Consider the following 8,376-nt stretch of genomic DNA (forward strand, 5'->3'; position numbering starts at 1 on the left):
CAACTGGGCACCGTTCCCCGCGGTGGTTTCTGGGGATGAGTATCGTGGAACACAAAACTGAGCATGGAAAGAACACTTGATTCATATGAATAATTCAAAGGCACCCGAAATGCAGCCTCATTAAATGGAAATGTTAAAGGGAGTGGCAATCTATAAGTCTAGCTGTTGGGCTCAGCTTTCAAAAATGAATTATAAAAAAGAAAGAAAGAAAGAAAGAAAGAAAACATAATTTCTGAGCTTGGTGTTAAATAGTGAGCCTGTATTGGAACAGAACTGGGGCAGATGCCTGCGGGGCTCTAACACCAAGGTGGGTATTTCTTTTGCTTCTCTACTGCGCCCAGGATGTGGTTCGTGGGAAGAAACAGGTGCTTAGGGGCCAGGCAGACCCAGGGTTTAAATGCAAACTAGCAGTGGTCTTCAGTCTCAGTTCCCTCATCTGTAAAGCGCAAAGAATAATAAATACCTCACAGGGATTTGTGACACTCTTGTAAAGCGCCCAGCACAGCACCTGGCAGATGTGAGCACATGGGCTTGTTAATTTTCCCACTTAGCCTGGTAGGTTCCCCTCCAACTTCTCCTCCCAGCTCATCTGTGCTGCCCTTTCTTCAAGTTTAGGCTGAATGAGCAAATAAAAATATGGGATACCCAGTTAAATTTGAATTTCAGAGAAACAATGAATAATTTTTTTTTTTTTTTTTTTTTTTGAGACAGAGTCTCGCTCTGTTGCCTGGGCTAGAGTGAGTGCCATGGCGTCAGCCTAGCTCACAGCAACCTCAAACTCCTGGGCTCAAGCGATCCTCCTGCCTCAGCCTCCCGAGTAGCTGGGACTACAGGTATGTGCCACCATGCCCGGCTAATTTTTTCTATATATATATTTAGCTGTCTATATAATTTCTTTCTATTTTTAGTAGAGATGGGGTCTCGATCTTGCTCAGGCTGGTCTCGAACTCCTGAGCTCAAACGATCCGCCCACCTCGGCCTCCCAGAGTGCTAGGATTACAGGTGTGAGCCACCGCGCCCGGCCTGAATAATTTTTTAGTATAATTATGTCTGATGCAATATTTGGGACATACTTATACTAAAAAAGATTCATTTTTTACCTGAAATCCAAATTCACCTGGGAGTTCTACAGTTTATCTAGCAACATTATGTTAAGTTCCACGTCCTCCAGGAAGGACACCTTGGGGATGGCTCCACCCTCTGAACTCTTGTAGCCCTTCATGACTTTAACACTTGCCTGACATCCAGGAAGCAGCACCATTTTTACCTATTAATAATAAACTATGACCACTTATTGAGCTCCTACGATGTACCAGACACATAGGAGGAGCTTTATACAGCCTGTTGTGTTAACCCTCACAGTAACCCTCCGGGGCTGGAACGGTGTCCTCTTGAAGGCGCTGGGGAGTCAGCGCCACCCACATGATACACAGTGGCATTGTGCTTCAGGCCCAAGTTTCAGGGACTGGACTCCAAAGCCCACACTGCTGCTCCTGAGGTGGGTGGTGACTGAGAAAGCCCCCCGAGGCCTCTGCCAGTGGCCGGCACACGGTGGCATCTGCCCAGATTTATGGTTACAGAGAGTGATGTTTTGAAGGAGTATCACCAGTATGAGAACTGACTTGGAGATCATAGGGTTGTGATCTGTTTCCCAAACCTAAACCACATTATGGCAAAGACATGGGTTTTCAGACAAGAAAAAGAAAGTTTCTTAACTTCTAAAAATTTCTAGAGGGCTGTTTGCTTTAGTGTGTGGATAACTCTAGCATTGCTGTTTGAAGTATTGTGAAACTGGTTCCTGAGCAAAGTCCTCCCTGCCGTGGCTTGTGATATGGTGTGATGTGTGACGCACAGTGTCTACGTGGCGCCTATTCCTATGGGTTTCTTTGGTGTAAGTTTGGGAATGAGCTGACTGAAGCTGTGGTCCTTGTGGAGAGGATGTTAGGCGTAATTAAGCAGCCCTTTCTGATGCCTAATCTCCGTGGATGTCCCTCACCCAGACACAGAAGATCTGGGCAGGAGCCGTCATCCTGGGGGGCGGGCGGCGCGGGATAGGTTTATGGTCACCAAATGGAAATGTAGATCCTTCTGTTGTTTGGATTCACTTGTCCTATTAATGCTACTTCCTTGCTTGTGCCTCAAAGTTAGACAAATGCAGGATGGCCGAGCCTATTTAGAAACCGGGACAGAAAGAAGTGACCGTGATGAGCAGGAATGGATATGGCTATGGCTATGAGGTAGGGGTGCACCTCCATTCCTGGCAGGCCGGCTGCCCCTTTTCCTCTCGTCCCTCCTGTGTTGATTTTTATTCTCATTCTAATTCACACACATTCTGGGGAGTTGGCTTTGTATGGAGTGGGAAGACCAAGGGAAGCAGCCTCCTTATGGTAACTGAGGAGCAGGTGTCATCCTCACCTGGGAGTGGGGACTGACAGGGTTAAAGGCCTATAGAGGAGCTGGGATTTGACATTAGGTCAGTTTTTTTTTTTTTTTTCTTTTTTGCAATAGGTTCTTGCTCTGTTGCCTGGGCTAGAGTGCAGTGGCGTCATCATAGCTCACTGCAACCTCAAACTCCTGGGCTCAAGCTATCCTCCTGCCTCACCTCCCAAGTAACTGGGACTACAGGCACATGCCACCACATCTGGCTAACTTTTTTTTTGTAGAGATGAGGTCTTGCTATGTTGCTCAGGCTGGTCTTGAACTCCTGGCCTCAAGCAGTCCTCCTACCTTGGCTTCCCAAAGTGCTGAGACTACAGGCATGAGCCACCATGCCCAACCCCAGGTCTGCTTGACTTTAAATCCTCAGCTCTTTCTGCAGTGACATTCAAAGCGCATCCTTCAAAGACTTGGGGAAACAGGAGGGGCAAATCACTCAGATCTATTTATCAAATCCACACTAAACTGACTGTGAACTTTTAGATAACAATAGTGTGGCTCCCCTAAGGATGGGAGAAGGGACCACATTACAGGAGAGGTTACACATTTTGGAAGATGGACAGCAGGTAGGGGAGTGGGAACTGATGTTTTGAGAGAAGACGCTCCAAGCTGGGCACTTGCAGAGTGAAGTCCAGCCAAAAGCTAGTCTGCTGGTTCCCCCAGAACCCAGGGAGGGCTCAGGATTTCAGAGAGTAAGGTACCTCTCAAGGCAGGATGTGGTGAGGCTGGAAATGGGGATGGGATCAGGGAAGGGGGACCTAGGGCATTTAGGCCCCCAGGTTTATCCTGCACCCCTACAAGCTAAGCAACTACACCCCTGCAAGCCCTGCCCCATGGCACCCAGCCCATTGCTGTGAGTACACTCACTCCCTACGAGATTTCGTCAGGGTTTCCGCTGTAAACACCCCCATACGCTGGCAACTCACAACTTTACATGTAACCCAGACCTCACCCTAATCTTCACACACGTGGATCCACTCCCTACTCCACGATTCCACCAGGATGTCCAGCCGACACCCCACACTTAACGTGGCCAAAATGCACTCTTGATTTCCACCCCAAATCCACTCCTCCCCTCGTGTCTCCTACCTCAGAAGATGGCACCACCTAATTCCCCAAACAAACAACAGCCAAACCAAACCAAACAGGAGTCATCCTTGACTCTGTCCTTCTCGCACCCATTCTCCAATCCTCAGCCGGTCCTGCCAGGTCCACCTCTATGTGTCCTGCGTCCCCCCAGCTCACTGCCTCTACCTCTACCAGCCTGGCTCCTCTCACCCACCCAGTCCGTACCTCCACTTGGGTCTCCCTGCTTCCACTCTCACCCTAGTCCTCATCACACACAGTCAAGAGATCCTTTTAAATGTAAATCTCATCCTGTGCTCCCCTGGCCAAACCCACTGAGCTTACAATGACATTCAGGTGCTTATTGTGGTCTACCAATCCCTTGGCTCCCTCCCCCACCCTCCGCCATTTTTCAAACCATTTCTCTCCTTACTCACCATTCTCCAGCCACAAGGACCTTCTTGATGTTCCTTGACCTTCCCAGCCATGCTTCAGCTCCCCACGATATCCACTTGGCTCATTCAAATGGTGCTTCCAGTGCGAGGTCTTTCCTGATGACTGTAGCAAGCTGTGCAGCCAGCTCATACACATACATGGACAGGCAAGCCTGTTCCTTCTCGTCCTCTTGTTTTGTTTTGTTTTTCTTCATAGCACGTGTCACTACCTGAGATATATATGTGCTCACACACACATATGTTCTTTTCTGTCTATTTTGTTTCTCTCCAGTAAATCGGAAGCTTCATGGGGCAGAGACTTTGTTCCCTATTGTAAAGAATAATACCCTGCTAGAGCAATGTGCCAGGCATACAGTAGGATTTTAAAGAATAAGAGGGGAATTACTCCAGCCTCAGGAACACTAGGAAAAATGGGTTTGAGGAGCATACAGATAAAAATGACAATCTGTATGCTGAGTGGTGAAATCACTGCCCACCTCCCTTACCTGTTTCCTAACAGCCAGGGTTACACTGCCAGGAATACGATTAGAGGACTCTTCTGGAAAAAGTCCAGAGAATGGTCCCAGACAAATGGTCATCATTTAGAACAGATGAGAAAGACACTAGATGTCCCTTTCCCCCCTTCCATCCTTCCTGCCTTTCTCCTTTCTGTAAGTATGTATTGAGCATATACTGTGTGCCAGGCTATATTCTAGGTTCTAGGACAACTGTCTGTAAACAAAACTGGCAAAGACCTTTGCATGAGGAGCTTATGTTTCAGGGGGGTATGCCAACAGTGTTTTTGTGCCTCGTACAGAAATATGAATGGATAGCCAAGCATTAGCTGGCATTTGACTAAGCCTCCAGTGGGAAGGCTAAGACACAGACCAAAGCACACAAACAGAGGGAAAGGAATCAAAAGGAAACAGGAATAATGTAGGGAGTAGAAGAAAACTTTAAAATGGTCATTAATATTTTTAGAGAGGTAAGAGAGAATTCATGAATGAGAAAAATATTATATTCAAAAATAAAATAAAATTTCCAGAAATTAAATATAGGTTAGTAAAACCAATTAACCAAAGGAAACTCTAACTGAGAAAATGTCCAGGAAAACAATAAGTAAACAAAGAGTTGAGGAATAAGGGAGAAAAATAGAAAAAATCGAGAATCAGCCCAGGAGACTAAATACTCAGCTAATTGGAAAAAGGAGATGGGAGAAAGTTTTCAAAGAAACAATATAAGAAGCTTTCCAAGAACTGAAATTTTAGATCGAGAGCGATAAAGATTTACATTCATACACAGGATTAGGAATCAGTTTAGACTTAGATTTTTCAGTAGAAACACTAGAAACTGGGAGATCTGAATCAATGACCTTGAAATCCTGAGGGAAAATGTTTCCCAATCTAGAATTCTACCCCCAGCCAAACTAGCAATCAAGAATGAGGTCAGAGCCAGGCACGGTGGCACCCCTGTAGTCCCAGCTGCACAGGAGGCTGAAGCAAGAGGATTACTTGAGCCCGGAAGTTTGAGGCTGCAGTGAGCTATGCTCAGGCCACTGTACTCCAGCCTGGCAGCAGAGTGAGACCCCATCTCTAAAGTGTAAATAAATAAATAAATAAAATTTTAAAAAGAATGGGGTTAGGATACCTCCTATGCAAAGTTTCTCAGGAAGCTCTTGGAGATGTGCTCCGCAGAATGAGAGGTAAACACAGAAAGAATGAGACATGGAATCCGGGAAACACAGCAAAGAGGGGAAGGGAATTCCCAGAAATATTGACACAGGGAAGCTCCAAGAAGGCACCTGCGTGCCAGAACCAAAGAACAATCATGCCAGATTAGAGCAAAGGAAAAAAGACTCCAGGAAGGAAGTCCCCAAGAAAAGGGAACTGCTAGACTACTTGAGGAATTTGACTACGTGTGATACAGATGGATCTATCAGAGAGTCTAGGGATAAATTAGCAATAGGAAAAAAAAAAAACCAACTAAATAAATAATACAGCAATTTTAAAATTTAAATTCATTTTTGAATAGGTAATACATTCACATGGTTCAAAAATCAAAATGATTTAAAAATCAAATAACTGACTCTATGTCAACCCCCAAACAGGCAACCACTTTTTTTTAGTATCTTTTCTTTCTTTCTTTTTTTGAGACAGAGTCTCACTCTATTGTCCAGGCTAGAGTGCCGTGGCGTCAGCCTAGCTCACAGCAACCTCAAACTCCTGAGCTCAAGCGATCCTCCTGCCTCAGCCTCCTGAGTAGCTGGGACTACAGGCATGTGCCACCATGCCCGGCTAAGTTTTTCTATATATATTTTTAGTTGTCCATATAATTTCTTTCTATTTTTAGTAGAGACGGGGTCTCACTCTTGCTCAGGCTGGTCTCGAACTCCTGAGCTCAAACAATCCACCCACCTCAGCATCCCAGATTGTTAGTTTCTTATATAGACTTCCAGTGTGCTGTTCTTTAAAAAATTGTGGTTAAAAAAAACAACATAAAATTTACCATCTCAACCATTTTTAAGTGTGCAGTTTAGTAGTGTTACCTATATTCACATTGTGTTCCAGTGTTTTTTTAATAAGATGCAAGTAAATATGAATATACTATCTTATCCTTTTTGTGCATAGTCTATACAATGTTCTACACTTTGCTATTTTCACTTTACAATATATCCTGGAGATTTTTCTATGGAGAGCTTCCTTATTCTTTTGTCTAGTGGCTTAGTGTTCCATTGTGTGGATGTACAGTAGTTATTTAACTAGTCCCCTATAGAAGGACACTTGGGTTGTTCCCAATACTTTACTATTGTAAATGAATGCCACAGTGAATAACTATATACACACCTAGTCTCAGATGTGCACAGACATAGCTGCAGGATGAATTCCCTGAAGTGGGATTGCTAGGTTAAAGGGCAAATGCGTTCGTAATTTTGCTTGATATCTCCAAATCCCCCTCTGTGTGAGTTATACCGCTTTGCCTTCCCATTGGCAATGTATGAAAATGTCTGTTCCCTAAAGCCACATCAACAGATTGGATTGTAAACTTTTGGATTTTTGCCAAGCTGATAAATGAGAAATGCTATATCAATATAGTTTTAATTTTCATTTATCTTTTTTATATATATTTTTTATTTCAAAATATTAAGGGGATACAAATGTTTTGTTACATGGATAGTTTTTATATTGCTTAAGTCAGGACTGTAAGTGTGCCCATCACTCAAATAGTGTTCACTGCACCTGTTAGGTAGGTTTTTACCTCTCCTCTTCTCCCCCTCCTCTCTTCTTGATTGCCAATGATTTTTACTTCTTTTTGTGCTCATCAATTAATTCCAAGTTATTAGAGAATACATATAGTGTTTGTTTTCTATTCTTGAGATACTTCACTTAGGCTAATGGTCTCCAGTTCCATCCACATTATTCTTAGCTCCCATGATCCTCATGCTCCTCTGCTGCTTAAAGGATGTGGGTCTCAGAGAAGTGGGTACTGCACCGAGTCTGGAAGACATCACTACCTCTCCACGCCTGACAATGTCACCGAGGGGCTCCAGCCAGAGCAACGCCACTTCCACTCTCCTCCTCTCTCCCGGATGTGCCTCATTTTCATTTATCTTATGTGTGAGATTGAACATCTTTTTAAAAATTTAAAATCCATTTGCATTTTTTCCCATCCAAGCACTAAGCAGGCCTATTTGCACTTCTTTTCTCTGAACTGTTCATGTTCTTTGGCCATTTCTCTATTGGGTTGTTGGTCTTTCCAGTTCATTGTTAACTCCAAGGGGAAAAAAATGAACTCTAAGGAAAATATTAATAAAAAGATTTTAAAGAAATATAATGAATCATACATAGTACATTACATGGCTCAATTGTGAATAATTGTTACAGTTTAATAACCATCTTAATGCTAAATACTGATTTAACCAAAATTTTGGATTTAACTCTATTTCTGTTGGGAGGGTGGAGGCAAGTGTGTGTGTCCATGTGGGGTAGGACATAGAGAACTAAAGCCTCATTTTCCATGAGAGGAAGTCAATAGAGAAAGTCTAACACTGAAAAAAGAAAAAAGGAAAAAAACAGCAGTATAAGCATCTTATTTAGAAATATGAAGGTAAATATCAGAAGAAACTACTAGAAAGTTTGAGTGAGGTTGGCAGCCGGGGAGAGGTGGGGCAAGGGCATTATATTTCATCAAAGCTGTCTAGTCCTAGGCCGGGCGCGGTGGCTCACACCTGTAATCCTAGCAATCTGGGAGGCTGAGGCAGGAGGATGGCTCGAGGTCAGGAGTTCAAGACCAATCTGAGCAAGAGCCAGACCCCGTCTGTACTAAAAATAGAAAGAAATGACCAAGATAGCTAAAAATGTATATAGAAAAATATTAGTCCGGCATGGTGGCGCATGCCTGTAGTCCCAGCTACTCAGGAGGCTGAGGCAGGAGGATCACTTGA

The 8,376-nt window shown here is 43.9% G+C and overlaps 1 long non-coding RNA gene across 1 annotated transcript; it reads left to right on the plus strand.

Moving 5' to 3' along the window:
* The first annotated feature begins 1,828 nt into the window (after window positions 1-1,828).
* Window positions 1,829-7,709, plus strand: LOC138389939 (uncharacterized). Its single transcript, XR_011234518.1, has 3 exons — window positions 1,829-1,891; window positions 2,145-2,237; window positions 7,359-7,709. It is a non-coding gene; the product is annotated as an uncharacterized lncRNA (long non-coding RNA).
* The last annotated feature ends 667 nt before the right edge of the window (window positions 7,710-8,376 follow it).

The sequence above is a fragment of the Eulemur rufifrons genome, chromosome 8 (genome assembly GCF_041146395.1).
Source record: "Eulemur rufifrons isolate Redbay chromosome 8, OSU_ERuf_1, whole genome shotgun sequence".
NCBI classification, from domain to species: Eukaryota; Metazoa; Chordata; class Mammalia; order Primates; family Lemuridae; genus Eulemur; species Eulemur rufifrons.